We start from the raw sequence: 23,733 nt of genomic DNA on the forward strand, positions 1-23,733 counted from the left end.
CTGTTAAAAATTTGAAGGAAATGTAAAACACTAAAATTTTATCACCTTATATCTCCTTTATAAATACAGCTAGAAAGTAGGAATTCTGCACAATTGAAGATGTACATAAGTACTATTATTGTCTATATTTTCGCAGAGATTACACCAATAGAACAGGAGATACAGCTGTTAGAAATTTGAAGGAAATGTAAAACACTAAAATTTTATCACTTTATATCTCCTTTATAAATACAGCTAGAAAGTAGGAATTCTGCACAATTGAAGATGTACATAAGTACTATTATTGTCTATATTTTCGCAGAGATTACACCAATAGAACAGGAGATACAGCTGTTAGAAATTTGAAGGAAATGTAAAACACTAAAATTTTATCACCTTATATCTCCTTTATAAATACAGCTAGAAAGTAGGAATTCTGCACTATTGAAGATGTACATAAGTACTATTATGTCTATATTTTCGCAGAGATTACACCAATAGAACAGGAGATACAGCTGTTAGAAATTTGAAGGAAATGTAAAACACTAAAATTTTATCACCTTATTTCTCCTTTATAAATACAGCTAGAAAGTAGGAATTCAGCACAATAGAAGATGTACATAAGTACTATTATTGTCTATATTTTCGCAGAGATTACACCAATAGAACAGGAGATACAGCTGTTAAAAATTTGAAGGAAATGTAAAACACTAAAATTTTATCACCTTATATCTCCTTTATAAATACAGCTACAAAGTAGGAATTCTGCACAATTGAAGATGTACATAAGTACTATTATTGTCTATATTTTCGCAGAGATTACACCAATAGAACAGGAGATACAGCTGTTAGAAATTTGAAGGAAATGTAAAACACTAAAATTTTATCACCTTATATCTCCTTTATAAATACAGCTAGAAAGTAGGAATTCTGCACTATTGAAGATGTACATAAGTACTATTATTGTCTATATTTTCGCAGAGATTACACCAATAGAACAGGAGATACAGCTGTTAGAAATTTGAAGGAAATGTAAAACACTAAAATTTTATCACCTTATTTCTCCTTTATAAATACAGCTAGAAAGTAGGAATTCAGCACAATAGAAGATGTACATAAGTACTATTATTGTCTATATTTTCGCAGAGATTACACCAATAGAACAGGAGATACAGCTGTTAGAAATTTGAAGGAAATGTAAAACACTAAAATTTTATCACCTTATATCTCCTTTATAAATACAGCTAGAAAGTAGGAATTCTGCACTATTGAAGATGTACATAAGTACTATTATTGTCTATATTTTCGCAGAGATTACACCAATAGAACAGGAGATATAGCTGTTAGAAATTTGATGGAATTGTAAAACACTAAAATTTTATCACCTTATATCTCCTTTATAAATACAGCTAGAAAGTAGGAATTCTGCACAATTGAAGATGTACATAAGTACTACTATTGTCTATATTTTCGCAGAGATTACACCAATAGAACAGAAGAAACAGCTGTTAGAAATTTGGAAGAAATGTAAAACACTAAAATTTTATCACCTTATTTCTACTTTATAAATACAGCTAGAAAGTAGGAATTCAGCACAATAGAAGATGTACATAAGTACTATTATTGTCTATATTTTCGCAGAGATTACACCAATAGAACAGGAGATACAGCTGTTAGAAATTTGAAGGAAATGTAAAACACTAAAATTTTATCACCTTATATCTCCTTTATAAATACAGCTAGAAAGTAGGAATTCTGCACTATTGAAGATGTACATAAGTACTATTATTGTCTATATTTTCGCAGAGATTACACCAATAGAACAGGAGATATAGCTGTTAGAAATTTGATGGAAATGTAAAACACTAAAATTTTATCACCTTATATCTCCTTTATAAATACAGCTAGAAAGTAGGAATTCTGCACTATTGAAGATGTACATAAGTACTATTATTGTCTATATTTTCGCCGAGATTACACCAATAGAACAGGAGATATAGCTGTTAGAAATTTGATGGAAATGTAAAACACTAAAATTTTATCACCTTATATCTCCTTTATAAATACAGCTAGAAAGTAGGAATTCTGCACAATTGAAGATGTACATAAGTACTATTATTGTCTATATTTTCGCCGAGATTACACCAATAGAACAGGAGATATAGCTGTTAGAAATTTGAAGGAAATGTAAAACACTAAAATTTTATCACCTTATTTCTCCTTTATAAATGCAGCTAGAAAGTAGGAATTCAGCACAATAGAAGATGTACATAAGTACTATTATTGTCTATATTTTCTCAGAGATTACACCAATAGAACAGGAGATACAGCTGTTAAAAATTTGAAGGAAATGTAAAACACTAAAATTTTATCACCTTATATCTCCATTATAAATACAGCTAGAAAGTAGGAATTCTGCACTATTGAAGATGTACATAAGTACTATTATTGTCTATATTTTCGCCGAGATTACACCAATAGAACAGGAGATATAGCTGTTAGAAATTTGATGGAAATGTAAAACACTAAAATTTTATCACCTTATATCTCCTTTATAAATACAGCTAGAAAGTAGGAATTCTGCACAATTGAAGATGTACATAAGTACTATTATTGTCTATATTTTCGCAGAGATTACACCAATAGAACAGGAGATACAGCTGTTAGAAATTTGAAGGAAATGTAAAACACTAAAATTTTATCACCTTATATCTCCTTTATAAATACAGCTAGAAAGTAGGAATTCTGCACAATTGAAGATGTACATAAGTACTATTATTGTCTATATTTTCGCAGAGATTACACCAATAGAACAGGAGATACAGCTGTTAGAAATTTGAAGGAAATGTAAAACACTAAAATTTTATCACCTTATATCTCCTTTATAAATACAGCTAGAAAGTAGGAATTCTGCACTATTGAAGATGTACATAAGTACTATTATTGTCTATATTTTCGCAGAGATTACACCAATAGAACAGGAGATACAGCTGTTAGAAATTCGAAGGAAATGTAAAACACTAAAATTTTATCACCTTATATCTCCTTTATAAATACAGCTAGAAAGTAGGAATTCTGCACTATTGAAGATGTGCATAAGTACTATTATTGTCTATATTTTCGCAGAGATTACACCAATAGAACAGGAGATACAGCTGTTAGAAATTTGAAGGAAATGTAAAACACTAAAATTTTATCACCTTATATCTCCTTTATAAATACAGCTAGAAAGTAGGAATTCTGCACAATTGAAGATGTACATAAGTACTATTATTGTCTATATTTTCGCAGAGATTACACCAATAGAACAGGAGATATAGCTGTTAGAAATTTGATGGAAATGTAAAACACTAAAATTTTATCACCTTATATCTCCTTTATAAATACAGCTAGAAAGTAGGAATTCTGCACTATTGAAGATGTACAAAAGTACTATTATTGTCTATATTTTCGCCGAGATTACACCAATAGAACAGGAGATATAGCTGTTAGAAATTTGATGGAAATGTAAAACACTAAAATTTTATCACCTTATATCTCCTTTATAAATACAGCTAGAAAGTAGGAATTCTGCACAATTGAAGATGTACATAAGTACTATTATTGTCTATATTTTCGCAGAGATTACACCAATAGAACAGGAGATATAGCTGTTAGAAATTTGATGGAAACGTAAAACACTAAAATTTTATCACCTTATATCTCCTTTATAAATACAGCTAGAAAGTAGGAATTCTGCACTATTGAAGATGTACATAAGTACTATTATTGTCTATATTTTCGCCGAGATTACACCAATAGAACAGGAGATATAGCTGTTAGAAATTTGATGGAAATGTAAAACACTAAAATTTTATCACCTTATATCTCCTTTATAAATACAGCTAGAAAGTAGGAATTCTGCACAATTGAAGATGTACATAAGTACTATTATTGTCTATATTTTCGCCGAGATTACACCAATAGAACAGGAGATATAGCTGTTAGAAATTTGATGGAAATGTAAAACACTAAAATTTTATCACCTTATATCTCCTTTATAAATACAGCTAGAAAGTAGGAATTCTGCACAATTGAAGATGTACATAAGTACTATTATTGTCTATATTTTCGAAGAGATTACACCAATAGAACAGGAGATACAGCTGTTAGAAATTTGAAGGAAATGTAAAACACTAAAATTTTATCACCTTATATCTCCTTTATAAATACAGCTAGAAAGTAGGAATTCTGCACTATTGAAGATGTACATAAGTACTATTATTGTCTATATTTTCGCAGAGATTACACCAATAGAACAGGAGATACAGCTGTTAGAAATTTGAAGGAAATGTAAAACACTAAAATTTTATCACCTTATTTCTCCTTTATAAATACAGCTAGAAAGTAGGAATTCAGCACAATAGAAGATGTACATAAGTACTATTATTGTCTATATTTTCGCAGAGATTACACCAATAGAACAGGAGATACAGCTGTTAAAAATTTGAAGGAAATGTAAAACACTAAAATTTTATCACCTTATATCTCCTTTATAAATACAGCTAGAAAGTAGGAATTCTGCACTATTGAAGATGTACATAAGTACTATTATTGTCTATATTTTCGCCGAGATTACACCAATAGAACAGGAGATATAGCTGTTAGAAATTTGATGGAAATGTAAAACACTAAAATTTTATCACCTTATTTCTCCTTTATAAATACAGCTAGAAAGTAGGAATTCAGCACAATAGAAGATGTACATAAGTACTATTATTGTCTATATTTTCTCAGAGATTACACCAATAGAACAGGAGATACAGCTGTTAAAAATTTGAAGGAAATGTAAAACACTAAAATTTTATCACCTTATATCTCCATTATAAATACAGTTAGAAAGTAGGAATTCTGCACTATTGAAGATGTACATAAGTACTATTATTGTCTATATTTTCGCCGAGATTACACCAATAGAACAGGAGATATAGCTGTTAGAAATTTGAAGGAAATGTAAAACACTAAAATTTTATCACCTTATTTCTCCTTTATAAATGCAGCTAGAAAGTAGGAATTCAGCACAATAGAAGATGTACATAAGTACTATTATTGTCTATGTTTTCTCAGAGATTACACCAATAGAACAGGAGATACAGCTGTTAGAAATTTGAAGGAAATGTAAAACACTAAAATTTTATCACCTTATTTCTCCTTTATAAATACAGCTAGAAAGTAGGAATTCAGCACAATAGAAGATGTACATAAGTACTATTATTGTCTATATTTTCGCCGAGATTACACCAATAGAACAGGAGATATAGCTGTTAGAAATTTGATGGAAATGTAAAACACTAAAATTTTATCACCTTATATCTCCTTTATAAATACAGCTAGAAAGTAGGAATTCTGCACAATTGAAGATGTACATAAGTACTATTATTGTCTATATTTTCGCCGAGATTACACCAATAGAACAGGAGATATAGCTGTTAGAAATTTGAAGGAAATGTAAAACACTAAAATTTTATCACCTTATTTCTCCTTTATAAATACAGCTAGAAAGTAGGAATTCAGCACAATAGAAGATGTACATAAGTACTATTATTGTCTATATTTTCTCAGAGATTACACCAATAGAACAGGAGATACAGCTGTTAAAAATTTGAAGGAAATGTAAAACACTAAAATTTTATCACCTTATATCTCCATTATAAATACAGCTAGAAAGTAGGAATTCTGCACTATTGAAGATGTACATAAGTACTATTATTGTCTATATTTTCGCCGAGATTACACCAATAGAACAGGAGATATAGCTGTTAGAAATTTGAAGGAAATGTAAAACACTAAAATTTTATCACCTTATTTCTCCTTTATAAATACAGCTAGAAAGTAGGAATTCAGCACAATAGAAGATGTACATAAGTACTATTATTGTCTATATTTTCGCAGAGATTACACGAATAGAAAAGGAGATACAGCTGTTAGAAATTTGAAGGAAATGTAAAACACTAAAATTTTATCACCTTATTTCTCCTTTATAAATACAGCTAGAAAGTAGGAATTCAGCACAATAGAAGATGTACATAAGTACTATTATTGTCTATATTTTCGCAGAGATTACACCAATAGAACAGGAGATACAGCTGTTAAAAATTTGAAGGAAATGTAAAACACTAAAATTTTATCACCTTATATCTCCTTTATAAATACAGCTAGAAAGTAGGAATTCTGCACAATTGAAGATGTACATAAGTACTATTATTGTCTATATTTTCGCAGAGATTACACCAATAGAACAGGAGATACAGCTGTTAGAAATTTGAAGGAAATGTAAAACACTAAAATTTTATCACTTTATATCTCCTTTATAAATACAGCTAGAAAGTAGGAATTCTGCACAATTGAAGATGTACATAAGTACTATTATTGTCTATATTTTCGCAGAGATTACACCAATAGAACAGGAGATACAGCTGTTAGAAATTTGAAGGAAATGTAAAACACTAAAATTTTATCACCTTATATCTCCTTTATAAATACAGCTAGAAAGTAGGAATTCTGCACTATTGAAGATGTACATAAGTACTATTATGTCTATATTTTCGCAGAGATTACACCAATAGAACAGGAGATACAGCTGTTAGAAATTTGAAGGAAATGTAAAACACTAAAATTTTATCACCTTATATCTCCTTTATAAATACAGCTAGAAAGTAGGAATTCTGCACTATTGAAGATGTACATAAGTACTATTATTGTCTATATTTTCGCAGAGATTACACCAATAGAACAGGAGATACAGCTGTTAGAAATTTGAAGGAAATGTAAAACACTAAAATTTTATCACCTTATATCTCCTTTATAAATACAGCTAGAAAGTAGGAATTCTGCACTATTGAAGATGTACATAAGTACTATTATTGTCTATATTTTCGCAGAGATTACACCAATAGAACAGGAGATACAGCTGTTAGAAATTTGAAGGAAATGTAAAACACTAAAATTTTATCACCTTATTTCTCCTTTATAAATACAGCTAGAAAGTAGGAATTCAGCACAATAGAAGATGTACATAAGTACTATTATTGTCTATATTTTCGCAGAGATTACACCAATAGAACAGGAGATACAGCTGTTAGAAATTTGATGGAAATGTAAAACACTAAAAGTTTATCACCTTATATCTCCTTTATAAATACAGCTAGAAAGTAGGAATTCTGCACAATTGAAGATGTACATAAGTACTATTATTGTCTATATTTTCGCAGAGATTACACCAATAGAACAGGAGATACAGCTGTTAGAAATTTGAAGGAAATGTAAAACACTAAAATTTTATCACCTTATATCTCCTTTATAAATACAGCTAGAAAGTAGGAATTCTGCACTATTGAAGATGTACATAAGTACTATTATTGTCTATATTTTCGCAGAGATTACACCAATAGAACAGGAGATACAGCTGTTAGAAATTCGAAGGAAATGTAAAACACTAAAATTTTATCACCTTATATCTCCTTTATAAATACAGCTAGAAAGTAGGAATTCTGCACTATTGAAGATGTGCATAAGTACTATTATTGTCTATATTTTCGCAGAGATTACACCAATAGAACAGGAGATACAGCTGTTAGAAATTTGAAGGAAATGTAAAACACTAAAATTTTATCACCTTATATCTCCTTTATAAATACAGCTAGAAAGTAGGAATTCTGCACTATTGAAGATGTACAAAAGTACTATTATTGTCTATATTTTCGCCGAGATTACACCAATAGAACAGGAGATATAGCTGTTAGAAATTTGATGGAAATGTAAAACACTAAAATTTTATCACCTTATATCTCCTTTATAAATACAGCTAGAAAGTAGGAATTCTGCACAATTGAAGATGTACATAAGTACTATTATTGTCTATATTTTCGCAGAGATTACACCAATAGAACAGGAGATATAGCTGTTAGAAATTTGATGGAAACGTAAAACACTAAAATTTTATCACCTTATATCTCCTTTATAAATACAGCTAGAAAGTAGGAATTCTGCACTATTGAAGATGTACATAAGTACTATTATTGTCTATATTTTCGCCGAGATTACACCAATAGAACAGGAGATATAGCTGTTAGAAATTTGATGGAAATGTAAAACACTAAAATTTTATCACCTTATATCTCCTTTATAAATACAGCTAGAAAGTAGGAATTCTGCACAATTGAAGATGTACATAAGTACTATTATTGTCTATATTTTCGCCGAGATTACACCAATAGAACAGGAGATATAGCTGTTAGAAATTTGATGGAAATGTAAAACACTAAAATTTTATCACCTTATATCTCCTTTATAAATACAGCTAGAAAGTAGGAATTCTGCACAATTGAAGATGTACATAAGTACTATTATTGTCTATATTTTCGAAGAGATTACACCAATAGAACAGGAGATACAGCTGTTAGAAATTTGAAGGAAATGTAAAACACTAAAATTTTATCACCTTATATCTCCTTTATAAATACAGCTAGAAAGTAGGAATTCTGCACTATTGAAGATGTACATAAGTACTATTATTGTCTATATTTTCGCAGAGATTACACCAATAGAACAGGAGATACAGCTGTTAGAAATTTGAAGGAAATGTAAAACACTAAAATTTTATCACCTTATTTCTCCTTTATAAATACAGCTAGAAAGTAGGAATTCAGCACAATAGAAGATGTACATAAGTACTATTATTGTCTATATTTTCGCAGAGATTACACCAATAGAACAGGAGATACAGCTGTTAAAAATTTGAAGGAAATGTAAAACACTAAAATTTTATCACCTTATATCTCCTTTATAAATACAGCTAGAAAGTAGGAATTCTGCACTATTGAAGATGTACATAAGTACTATTATTGTCTATATTTTCGCCGAGATTACACCAATAGAACAGGAGATATAGCTGTTAGAAATTTGATGGAAATGTAAAACACTAAAATTTTATCACCTTATTTCTCCTTTATAAATACAGCTAGAAAGTAGGAATTCAGCACAATAGAAGATGTACATAAGTACTATTATTGTCTATATTTTCTCAGAGATTACACCAATAGAACAGGAGATACAGCTGTTAAAAATTTGAAGGAAATGTAAAACACTAAAATTTTATCACCTTATATCTCCATTATAAATACAGTTAGAAAGTAGGAATTCTGCACTATTGAAGATGTACATAAGTACTATTATTGTCTATATTTTCGCCGAGATTACACCAATAGAACAGGAGATATAGCTGTTAGAAATTTGAAGGAAATGTAAAACACTAAAATTTTATCACCTTATTTCTCCTTTATAAATGCAGCTAGAAAGTAGGAATTCAGCACAATAGAAGATGTACATAAGTACTATTATTGTCTATGTTTTCTCAGAGATTACACCAATAGAACAGGAGATACAGCTGTTAGAAATTTGAAGGAAATGTAAAACACTAAAATTTTATCACCTTATTTCTCCTTTATAAATACAGCTAGAAAGTAGGAATTCAGCACAATAGAAGATGTACATAAGTACTATTATTGTCTATATTTTCGCCGAGATTACACCAATAGAACAGGAGATATAGCTGTTAGAAATTTGATGGAAATGTAAAACACTAAAATTTTATCACCTTATATCTCCTTTATAAATACAGCTAGAAAGTAGGAATTCTGCACAATTGAAGATGTACATAAGTACTATTATTGTCTATATTTTCGCCGAGATTACACCAATAGAACAGGAGATATAGCTGTTAGAAATTTGAAGGAAGTGTAAAACACTAAAATTTTATCACCTTATTTCTCCTTTATAAATACAGCTAGAAAGTAGGAATTCAGCACAATAGAAGATGTACATAAGTACTATTATTGTCTATATTTTCTCAGAGATTACACCAATAGAACAGGAGATACAGCTGTTAAAAATTTGAAGGAAATGTAAAACACTAAAATTTTATCACCTTATATCTCCATTATAAATACAGCTAGAAAGTAGGAATTCTGCACTATTGAAGATGTACATAAGTACTATTATTGTCTATATTTTCGCCGAGATTACACCAATAGAACAGGAGATATAGCTGTTAGAAATTTGAAGGAAATGTAAAACACTAAAATTTTATCACCTTATTTCTCCTTTATAAATACAGCTAGAAAGTAGGAATTCAGCACAATAGAAGATGTACATAAGTACTATTATTGTCTATATTTTCGCAGAGATTACACGAATAGAAAAGGAGATACAGCTGTTAGAAATTTGAAGGAAATGTAAAACACTAAAATTTTATCACCTTATTTCTCCTTTATAAATACAGCTAGAAAGTAGGAATTCAGCACAATAGAAGATGTACATAAGTACTATTATTGTCTATATTTTCGCAGAGATTACACCAATAGAACAGGAGATACAGCTGTTAAAAATTTGAAGGAAATGTAAAACACTAAAATTTTATCACCTTATATCTCCTTTATAAATACAGCTAGAAAGTAGGAATTCTGCACAATTGAAGATGTACATAAGTACTATTATTGTCTATATTTTCGCAGAGATTACACCAATAGAACAGGAGATACAGCTGTTAGAAATTTGAAGGAAATGTAAAACACTAAAATTTTATCACTTTATATCTCCTTTATAAATACAGCTAGAAAGTAGGAATTCTGCACAATTGAAGATGTACATAAGTACTATTATTGTCTATATTTTCGCAGAGATTACACCAATAGAACAGGAGATACAGCTGTTAGAAATTTGAAGGAAATGTAAAACACTAAAATTTTATCACCTTATATCTCCATTATAAATACAGCTAGAAAGTAGGAATTCTGCACTATTGAAGATGTACATAAGTACTATTATGTCTATATTTTCGCAGAGATTACACCAATAGAACAGGAGATACAGCTGTTAGAAATTTGAAGGAAATGTAAAACACTAAAATTTTATCACCTTATTTCTCCTTTATAAATACAGCTAGAAAGTAGGAATTCAGCACAATAGAAGATGTACATAAGTACTATTATTGTCTATATTTTCGCAGAGATTACACCAATAGAACAGGAGATACAGCTGTTAAAAATTTGAAGGAAATGTAAAACACTAAAATTTTATCACCTTATATCTCCTTTATAAATACAGCTACAAAGTAGGAATTCTGCACAATTGAAGATGTACATAAGTACTATTATTGTCTATATTTTCGCAGAGATTACACCAATAGAACAGGAGATACAGCTGTTAGAAATTTGAAGGAAATGTAAAACACTAAAATTTTATCACCTTATATCTCCTTTATAAATACAGCTAGAAAGTTGGAATTCTGCACTATTGAAGATGTACATAAGTACTATTATTGTCTATATTTTCGCAGAGATTACACCAATAGAACAGGAGATACAGCTGTTAGAAATTTGAAGGAAATGTAAAACACTAAAATTTTATCACCTTATTTCTCCTTTATAAATACAGCTAGAAAGTAGGAATTCAGCACAATAGAAGATGTACATAAGTACTATTATTGTCTATATTTTCGCAGAGATTACACCAATAGAACAGGAGATACAGCTGTTAGAAATTTGAAGGAAATGTAAAACACTAAAATTTTATCACCTTATATCTCCTTTATAAATACAGCTAGAAAGTAGGAATTCTGCACTATTGAAGATGTACATAAGTACTATTATTGTCTATATTTTCGCAGAGATTACACCAATAGAACAGGAGATATAGCTGTTAGAAATTTGATGGAATTGTAAAACACTAAAATTTTATCACCTTATATCTCCTTTATAAATACAGCTAGAAAGTAGGAATTCTGCACAATTGAAGATGTACATAAGTACTACTATTGTCTATATTTTCGCAGAGATTACACCAATAGAACAGAAGAAACAGCTGTTAGAAATTTGGAAGAAATGTAAAACACTAAAATTTTATCACCTTATTTCTACTTTATAAATACAGCTAGAAAGTAGGAATTCAGCACAATAGAAGATGTACATAAGTACTATTATTGTCTATATTTTCGCAGAGATTACACCAATAGAACAGGAGATACAGCTGTTAGAAATTTGAAGGAAATGTAAAACACTAAAATTTTATCACCTTATATCTCCTTTATAAATACAGCTAGAAAGTAGGAATTCTGCACTATTGAAGATGTACATAAGTACTATTATTGTCTATATTTTCGCAGAGATTACACCAATAGAACAGGAGATATAGCTGTTAGAAATTTGATGGAAATGTAAAACACTAAAATTTTATCACCTTATATCTCCTTTATAAATACAGCTAGAAAGTAGGAATTCTGCACTATTGAAGATGTACATAAGTACTATTATTGTCTATATTTTCGCCGAGATTACACCAATAGAACAGGAGATATAGCTGTTAGAAATTTGATGGAAATGTAAAACACTAAAATTTTATCACCTTATATCTCCTTTATAAATACAGCTAGAAAGTAGGAATTCTGCACAATTGAAGATGTACATAAGTACTATTATTGTCTATATTTTCGCCGAGATTACACCAATAGAACAGGAGATATAGCTGTTAGAAATTTGAAGGAAATGTAAAACACTAAAATTTTATCACCTTATTTCTCCTTTATAAATGCAGCTAGAAAGTAGGAATTCAGCACAATAGAAGATGTACATAAGTACTATTATTGTCTATATTTTCTCAGAGATTACACCAATAGAACAGGAGATACAGCTGTTAAAAATTTGAAGGAAATGTAAAACACTAAAATTGTATCACCTTATATCTCCATTATAAATACAGCTAGAAAGTAGGAATTCTGCACTATTGAAGATGTACATAAGTACTATTATTGTCTATATTTTCGCCGAGATTACACCAATAGAACAGGAGATATAGCTGTTAGAAATTTGATGGAAATGTAAAACACTAAAATTTTATCACCTTATATCTCCTTTATAAATACAGCTAGAAAGTAGGAATTCTGCACAATTGAAGATGTACATAAGTACTATTATTGTCTATATTTTCGCAGAGATTACACCAATAGAACAGGAGATACAGCTGTTAGAAATTTGAAGGAAATGTAAAACACTAAAATTTTATCACCTTATATCTCCTTTATAAATACAGCTAGAAAGTAGGAATTCTGCACAATTGAAGATGTACATAAGTACTATTATTGTCTATATTTTCGCAGAGATTACACCAATAGAACAGGAGATACAGCTGTTAGAAATTTGAAGGAAATGTAAAACACTAAAATTTTATCACCTTATATCTCCTTTATAAATACAGCTAGAAAGTAGGAATTCTGCACTATTGAAGATGTACATAAGTACTATTATTGTCTATATTTTCGCAGAGATTACACCAATAGAACAGGAGATACAGCTGTTAGAAATTCGAAGGAAATGTAAAACACTAAAATTTTATCACCTTATATCTCCTTTATAAATACAGCTAGAAAGTAGGAATTCTGCACTATTGAAGATGTGCATAAGTACTATTATTGTCTATATTTTCGCAGAGATTACACCAATAGAACAGGAGATACAGCTGTTAGAAATTTGAAGGAAATGTAAAACACTAAAATTTTATCACCTTATATCTCCTTTATAAATACAGCTAGAAAGTAGGAATTCAGCACAATAGAAGATGTACATAAGTACTATTATTGTCTATATTTTCGCAGAGATTACACCAATAGAACAGGAGATACAGCTGTTAGAAATTTGAAGGAAATGTAAAACACTAAAATTTTATCACCTTATATCTCCTTTATAAATACAGCTAGAAAGTAGGAATTCTGCACTATTGAAGATGTACATAAGTACTATTATTGTCTATATTTTCGCAGAGATTACACCAATAGAACAGGAGATATAGCTGTTAGAAATTTGATGGAATTGTAAAACACTAAAATTTTATCACCTTATATCTCCTTTATAAATACAGCTAGAAAGTAGGAATTCTGCACAATTGAAGATGTACATAAGTACTACTATTGTCTATATTTTCGCAGAGATTACACCAATAGAACAGGAGATACAGCTGTTAGAAATTTGAAGGAAATGTAAAACACTAAAATTTTATCACCTTATTTCTCCTTTATAAATACAGCTAGAAAGTAGGAATTCAGCACAATAGAAGATGTACATAAGTACTATTATTGTCTATATTTTCGCAGAGATTACACCAATAGAACAGGAGATACAGCTGTTAGAAATTTGAAGGAAATGTAAAACACTAAAATTTTATCACTTTATATCTCCTTTATAAATACAGCTAGAAAGTAGGAATTCTGCACAATTGAAGATGTACATAAGTACTACTATTGTCTATATTTTCGCAGAGATTACACCAATAGAACAGGAGATACAGCTGTTAGAAATTTGAAGGAAATGTAAAACACTAAAATTTTATCACCTTATTTCTCCTTTATAAATACAGCTAGAAAGTAGGAATTCAGAACAATAGAAGATGTACATAAGTACTATTATTGTCTATATTTTCGCTGAGATTACACCAATAGAACAGGAGATACAGCTGTTAGAAATTTGAAGGAAATGTAAAACACTAAAATTTTATCACCTTATATCTCCTTTATAAATACAGCTAGAAAGTAGGAATTCTGCACTATTGAAGATGTACATAAGTACTATTATTGTCTATATTTTCGCAGAGATTACACCAATAGAACAGGAGATATAGCTGTTAGAAATTTGATGGAAATGTAAAACACTAAAATTTTATCACCTTATATCTCCTTTATAAATACAGCTAGAAAGTAGGAATTCTGCACAATTGAAGATGTACATAAGTACTATTATTGTCTATATTTTCGCAGAGATTACACCAATAGAACAGGAGATACAGCTGTTAGAAATTTGAAGGAAATGTAAAACACTAAAATTTTATCACCTTATATCTCCTTTATAAATACAGCTAGAAAGTAGGAATTCTGCACTATTGAAGATGTACATAAGTACTATTATTGTCTATATTTTCGCAGAGATTACACCAATAGAACAGGAGATACAGCTGTTAGAAATTTGAAGGAAATGTAAAACACTAAAATTTTATCACCTTATTTCTCCTTTATAAATACAGCTAGAAAGTAGGAATTCAGCACAATAGAAGATGTACATAAGTACTATTATTGTCTATATTTTCGCAGAGATTACACCAATAGAACAGGAGATACAGCTGTTAAAAATTTGAAGGAAAGTAAAACACTAAAATTTTATCACCTTATATCTCCTTTATAAATACAGCTAGAAAGTAGGAATTCTGCACAATTGAAGATGTACATAAGTACTATTATTGTCTATATTTTCGCAGAGATTACACCAATAGAACAGGAGATACAGCTGTTAGAAATTTGAAGGAAATGTAAAACACTAAAATTTTATCACCTTATATCTCCTTTATAAATACAGCTAGAAAGTAGGAATTCTGCACTATTGAAGATGTACATAAGTACTATTATTGTCTATATTTTCGCAGAGATTACACCAATAGAACAGGAGATACAGCTGTTAGAAATTTGAAGGAAATGTAAAACACTAAAATTTTATCACCTTATTTCTCCTTTATAAATACAGCTAGAAAGTAGGAATTCAGCACAATAGAAGATGTACATAAGTTGTATTATTGTCTATATTTTCGCAGAGATTACACCAATAGAACAGGAGATACAGCTGTTAGAAATTTGAAGGAAATGTAAACACTAAAATTTTATCACCTTATATCTCCTTTATAAATACAGCTAGAAAGTAGGAATTCTGCACTATTGAAGATGTACATAAGTACTATTATTGTCTATATTTTCGCAGAGATTACACCAATAGAACAGGAGATATAGCTGTTAGAAATTTGATGGAATTGTAAAACACTAAAATTTTATCACCTTATATCTCCTTTATAAATACAGCTAGAAAGTAGGAATTCTGCACAATTGAAGATGTACATAAGTACTACTATTGTCTATATTTTCGCAGAGATTACACCAATAGAACAGGAGATACAGCTGTTAGAAATTTGAAGGAAATGTAAAACACTAAAATTTTATCACCTTATTTCTCCTTTATAAATACAGCTAGAAAGTAGGAATTCAGCACAATAGAAGATGTACATAAGTACTATTATTGTCTATATTTTCGCAGAGATTACACCAATAGAACAGGAGATACAGCTGTTAGAAATTTGAAGGAAATGTAAAACACTAAAATTTTATCACCTTATATCTCCTTTATAAATACAGCTAGAAAGTAGGAATTCTGCACTATTGAAGATGTACATAAGTACTATTATTGTCTATATTTTCGCAGAGATTACACCAATAGAACAGGAGATATAGCTGTTAGAAATTTGATGGAAATGTAAAACACTAAAATTTTATCACCTTATATCTCCTTTATAAATACAGCTAGAAAGTAGGAATTCTGCACAATTGAAGATGTACATAAGTACTATTATTGTCTATATTTTCGCAGAGATTACACCAATAGAACAGGAGATACAGCTGTTAGAAATTTGAAGGGAATGTAAAACACTAAAATTTTATTACCTTATATCTCCTTTATAAATCCAGCTAGAAAGTAGGAATTCAGCACAATAGAAGATGTACATAAGTACTATTATTGTCTATATTTTCGCAGAGATTACACCAATAGAACTGGAGATACAGCTGTTAGAAATTTGATGGAAATGTAAAACACTAAAATTTTATCACCTTATATCTCCTTTATAAATACAGCTAGAAAGTAGGAATTCTGCACAATTGAAGATGTACATAAGTACTATTATTGTCTATATTTTCGCAGAGATTACACCAATAGAACAGGAGATACAGCTGTTAGAAATTTGAAGGAAATGTAAAACACTAAAATTTTATCACCTTATATCTCCTTTATAAATACAGCTAGAAAGTAGGAATTCTGCACAATTGAAGATGTACATAAGTACTATTATTGTCTATATTTTCGCAGAGATTACACCAATAGAACAGGAGATATAGCTGTTAGAAATTTGATGGAAATGTAAAACACTAAAATTTTATCACCTTATATCTCCTTTATAAATACAGCTAGAAAGTAGGAATTCTGCACTATTGAAGATGTACATAAGTACTATTATTGTCTATATTTTCGCCGAGATTACACCAATAGAACAGGAGATATAGCTGTTAGAAATTTGATGGAAATGTAAAACACTAAAATTTTATCACCTTATATCTCCTTTATAAATACAGCTAGAAAGTAGGAATTCTGCACAATTGAAGATGTACATAAGTACTATTATTGTCTATATTTTCGCAGAGATTACACCAATAGAACAGGAGATACAGCTGTTAGAAATTTGAAGGAAATGTAAAACACTAAAATTTTATCACCTTATATCTCCTTTATAAATACAGCTAGAAAGTAGGAATTCAGCACAATAGAAGATGTACATAAGTACTATTATTGTCTATATTTTCGCAGAGATTACACCAATAGAACAGGAGATACAGCTGTTAGAAATTTGAAGGAAATGTAAAACACTAAAATTTTATCACCTTATATCTCCTTTATAAATACAGCTTGAAAGTAGGAATTCTGCACTATTGAAGATGTACATAAGTACTATTATTGTCTATATTTTCGCAGAGATTACACCAATAGAACAGGAGATATAGCTGTTAGAAATTTGATGGAATTGTAAAACACTAAAATTTTATCACCTTATATCTCCTTTATAAATACAGCTAGAAAGTAGGAATTCTGCACAATTGAAGATGTACATAAGTACTACTATTGTCTATATTTTCGCAGAGATTACACCAATAGAACAGGAGATACAGCTGTTAGAAATTTGAAGGAAATGTAAAACACTAAAATTTTATCACCTTATTTCTCCTTTATAAATACAGCTAGAAAGTAGGAATTCAGAACAATAGAAGATGTACATAAGTACTATTATTGTCTATATTTTCGCTGAGATTACACCAATAGAACAGGAGATACAGCTGTTAGAAATTTGAAGGAAATGTAAAACACTAAAATTTTATCACCTTATATCTCCTTTATAAATACAGCTAGAAAGTAGGAATTCTGCACTATTGAAGATGTACATAAGTACTATTATTGTCTATATTTTCGCAGAGATTACACCAATAGAACAGGAGATATAGCTGTTAGAAATTTGATGGAAATGTAAAACAGTAAAATTTTATCACCTTATATCTCCTTTATAAATACAGCTAGAAAGTAGGAATTCTGCACAATTGAAGATGTACATAAGTACTATTATTGTCTATATTTTCGCAGAGATTACACCAATAGAACAGGAGATACAGCTGTTAGAAATTTGAAGGAAATGTAAAACACTAAAATTTTATTACCTTATATCTCCTTTATAAATCCAGCTAGAAAGTAGGAATTCAGCACAATAGAAGATGTACATAAGTACTATTATTGTCTATATTTTCGCAGAGATTACACCAATAGAACTGGAGATACAGCTGTTAGAAATTTGATGGAAATGTAAAACACTAAAATTTTATCACCTTATATCTCCTTTATAAATACAGCTAGAAAGTAGGAATTCTGCACAATTGAAGATGTACATAAGTACTATTATTGTCTATATTTTCGCAGAGATTACACCAATAGAACAGGAGATACAGCTGTTAGAAATTTGAAGGAAATGTAAAACATTAAAATTTTATCACCTTATATCTCCTTTATAAATACAGCTAGAAAGTAGGAATTCTGCACTATTGAAGATGTACATAAGTACTATTATTGTCTATATTTTCGCAGAGATTACACCAATAGAACAGGAGATACAGCTGTTAGAAATTTGATGGAAATGTAAAACACTAAAATTTTATCACCTTATATCTCCTTTATGAATACAGTTAGAAAGTAGGAATTCTGCACAATTGAAGATGTACATAAGTACTATTATTGTCTATATTTTCGCAGAGATTACACCAATAGAACAGGAGATACAGCTGTTAAAAATTTGATGGAAATGTAAAACACTAAAATTCTATCACCTTATATCTCCTTTATGAATACAGCTAGAAAGTAGGAATTCTGTACAATTGAAGATGTACATAAGTACTATTATTGTCTATATTTTCGCAGAGATTACACCAATAGAACAGGAGATACAGCTGTTAGAAATTTGATGGAAATGTAAAACACTAAAATTCTATCACCTTATATCTCCTTTATAAATACAGCTAGAAAGTAGGAATTGTTCACTAATGAAGAGATAGATGAGTACTATAATTGCCTATATTTTCGCAGAGATTACACCAATAGAACAGGAGATATAGCTGTTAGAAATTTGATGGAAATGTAAAACACTAAAATTTTATCACCTTATATCTCCTTTATAAATACAGCTAGAAAGTAGGAATTCTGCACAATTGAAGATGTACATAAGTACTATTATTGTCTATATTTTCGCAGAGATTACACCAATAGAACAGGAGATACAGCTGTTAGAAATTTGAAGGAAATGTAAAACACCAAAATTTTATCACCTTATATCTCCTTTATAAATACAGCTAGAAAGTGGGAATTCTGCACTATTGAAGATGTACATAAGTACTATTATTGTCTATATTTTCGCAGAGATTACACCAATAGAACAGGAGATACAGCTGTTAGAAATTTGAAGGAAATGTAAAACACTAAAATTTTATCACTTTATATCTCCTTTATAAATACAGCTAGAAAGTAGGAATTCTGCACTATTGAAGATGTACATAAGTACTATTATTGTCTATATTTTCGCAGAGAATATACCAATAGAACAGGAGATATAGCTGTTAGAAATTTGATGGAAATGTAAAACACTAAAATTTTATCACCTTATATCTCCTTTATAAATACAGCTAGAACGTAGGAATTCTGCACAATTGAAGATGTACATATGTACTATTACTGTCTATATTTTCGCAGAGATTACACCAATAGAACAGGAGATACAGCTGTTAGAAATTTGAAGGAAATGTAAAACACTAAAATTTTATCACCTTATATCTCCTTTATAAATACAGCTAGAAAGTAGGAATTCAGCACAATAGAAGATGTACATAAGTACTATTATTGTCTATATTTTCGCAGAGATTACACCAATAGAACAGGAGATACAGCTGTTAGAAATTTGAAGGAAATGTAAAACACTAAAATTTTATCACCTTATATCTCCTTTATAAATACAGCTAGAAAGTAGGAATTCTGCACTATTGAAGATGTACATAAGTACTATTATTGTCTATATTTTCGCAGAGATTACACCAATAGAACAGGAGATATAGCTGTTAGAAATTTGATGGAATTGTAAAACACTAAAATTTTATCACCTTATATCTCCTTTATAAATACAGCTAGAAAGTAGGAATTCAGCACAATTGAAGATGTACATAAGTACTACTATTGTCTATATTTTCGCAGAGATTACACCAATAGAACAGGAGATACAGCTGTTAGAAATTTGAAGGAAATGTAAAACACTAAAATTTTATCACCTTATTTCTCCTTTATAAATACAGCTAGAAAGTAGGAATTCAGCACAATAGAAGATGTACATAAGTACTATTATTGTCTATATTTTCGCAGAGATTACACCAATAGAACAGGAGATACAGCTGTTAGAAATTTGAAGGAAATGTAAAACACTAAAATTTTATCACCTTATATCTCCTTTATAAATACAGCTAGAAAGTAGGAATTCTGCACTATTGAAGATGTACATAAGTACTATTATTGTCTATATTTTCGCAGAGATTACACCAATAGAACAGGAGATATAGCTGTTAGAAATTTGATGGAAATGTAAAACAGTAAAATTTTATCACCTTATATCTCCTTTATAAATACAGCTAGAAAGTAGGAATTCTGCACAATTGAAGATGTACATAAGTACTATTATTGTCTATATTTTCGCAGAGATTACACCAATAGAACAGAAGATACAGCTGTTAGAAATTTGAAGGAAATGTAAAACACTAAAATTTTATTACCTTATATCTCCTTTATAAATCCAGCTAGAAAGTAGGAATTCAGCACAATAGAAGATGTACATAAGTACTATTATTGTGTATATTTTCGCAGAGATTACACCAATAGAACTGGAGATACAGCTGTTAGAAATTTGAAGGAAATGTAAAACACTAAAATTTTATCACCTTATATCTCCTTTATAAATACAGCTAGAAAGTAGGAATTCAGCACAATAGAAGATGTACATAAGTACTATTATTGTCTATATTTTTGCAGAGATTACACCAATAGAACAGGAGATACAGCTGTTAGAAATTTGAAGGAAATGTAAAACACTAAAATTTTATCACCTTATATCTCCTTTATAAATACAGCTAGAAAGTAGGAATTGTGCACAGTTGAAGATTTATATATGTTCTATTATTGTCTATATTTTCGCAGAGATTACACCAATAGAACAGGAGATACAGCTGTTAGAAATATTGTAGAAATGTAACAAACCCAAACTTTATCTCCTTTATAAATACAGCTATAAAAGGCGCCACGGTAGCCGAGCGGTTAGAGGCGAGACCTGCGAAGCTAATGTGTATTGTGGTACTGGGTTCGATTCCCGGTCTTAGGCCTTGGATTTTATTTAATGTTTAATAAAAGGATTTCACAGTAGAGTATGTTTGCTAGTCGCCTCCGTCCACGACACCTAATTTGGTAGTTGGACGTTAAGCCCCGCCTGAAAAAATAGGCGATTACTTTACTTTACTTTTACAGCTATAAAGTAGGAATTGTTCACTAATGAAGAGATAGATGTGTACTATAATTGCCTATATTTTCGCTGAGATTACACCGATAGAGCAGGAGATACAGCTGTTAGAAATTTGATGGAAATGTAAAACACTAAAATTTTATTACCTTATATCTCCTTTATAAATACAGCTAGAAAGTAGGAATTGTGCACAGTTGAAGATGTACATAAGTACGAGTACTATTATTGCCTATATTTTCGCAGAGATTACACCGATAGAGCAGGAGATACAGCTGTTAGAAATTTGATGGAAATGTAAAACACTAAAATTTTATTACCTTATATCTCCTTTATAAATACAGCTAGAAAGTAGGAATTCTGCACAATTGAAGATGTACATAAGTACTAGTATAGTCTATATTTTCACAGAGATTACACCAATAGAACAGGAGATACAGCTGTTAGAAATTTGATGGAAATGTAAAACACTAAAATTCTATCACCTTATATCTCCTTTATGAATACAGCTAGAAAGTAGGAATTCTGCACAATTGAAGATGTACATAAATACTATTATAGTCTATATTTTCGCAGAGATTACACCAATAGAACAGGAGATAGAGCTGTTAGAAATTTGATGGAAATGTAAAACACTAAAAGTTTATCACCTTATATCTCCTTTATAAATACAGCTAGAAAGTAGGAATTCAGCACAATAGAAGATGTACATAAGTACTATTATTGTCTATATTTTCGCAGAGATTACACCAATAGAACAGGAGATACAGCTGTTAGAAATTTGATGGAAATGTAAAACACTAAAATTTTATCACCTTATATCTCCTTTATAAATACAGCTAGAAAGTAGGAATTCAGCACAATAGAAGATGTACATAAGTACTATTATTGTCTATATTTTCGCAGAGATTACACCAATAGAACAGGAGATACAGCTGTTAGAAATTTGATGGAAATGTAAAACACTAAAAGTTTATCACCTTATATCTCCTTTATAAATACAGCTAGAAAGTAGGAATTCAGCACAATAGAAGATGTACATAAGTACTATTGTTGTCTATATTTTCGCAGAGATTACACCAATAGAACAGGAGATACAGCTGTTAGAAATTTGATGGAAATGTAAAACACTAAAATTTTATCACCTTATATCTCCTTTATAAATACAGCTAGAAAGTAGGAATTCAGCACAATAGAAGATGTACATAAGTACTATTATTGTCTATATTTTCGCAGAGATTACACCAATAGAACAGGAGATACAGCTGTTAGAAATTTGATGGAAATGTAAAACACTAAAATTTTATCACCTTATATCTCCTTTATAAATACAGTTAGATAGTAGGAATTCTGCACAATTGAAGATGTACATAAGTACTATTGTTGTCTATATTTTCGCAGAGATTACACCAATAGAACAGGAGATACAGCTGTTAAAAATTTGATGGAAATGTAAAACACTAAAATTCTATCACCTTATATCTCCTTTATGAATACAGCTAGAAAGTAGGAATTCTGCACAATTGAAGATGTACATAAGTACTATTATTGTCTATATTTTCGCAGAGATTACACCAATAGAACAGAAGATACAGCTGTTAGAAATTTGATGGAAATGTAAAACACTAAAATTCTATCACCTTATATCTCCTTTATAAATACAGCTAGAAAGTAGGAATTGTTCACTAATGAAGAGATAGATGAGTACTATAATTGCCTATATTTTCGCAGAGATTACACCAATAGAACAGGAGATGCAGCTGTTAGAAATATCAAGGAAATGTAAAACACTAAAATTCTATCACCTTATATCTCCTTTATAAATACAGCTAGAAAGTAGGAATTCTGCACAATTGAAGATGTACCTAAGTACTATTATTGTCTATATTTTCGCAGAGATTACACCAATAGAACAGGAGTTACAGCTGTTAGAAATATCAAGGAAATTTAATCACCTTATATCTCTTTTACAAATTGAGCTAGTGGTAAGTTAGAGCTACA

At 29.8% G+C, this 23,733-nt stretch overlaps 1 protein-coding gene across 8 annotated transcripts in view; it reads left to right on the forward strand.

Annotated features, from left to right (window-relative positions):
• Positions 1-23,733, forward strand: part of LOC141454028 (uncharacterized) — a 772,684-nt gene that overhangs the window by 101,514 nt on the left and 647,437 nt on the right. The gene's annotated exons all lie outside the window — the stretch shown is intronic.

The sequence above is a fragment of the Rhodnius prolixus genome, unplaced genomic scaffold, assembly GCF_049639745.1.
Source record: "Rhodnius prolixus isolate KJV_2025 unplaced genomic scaffold, Rpr scaffold_9, whole genome shotgun sequence".
Taxonomy (NCBI): Eukaryota; Metazoa; Arthropoda; class Insecta; order Hemiptera; family Reduviidae; genus Rhodnius; species Rhodnius prolixus.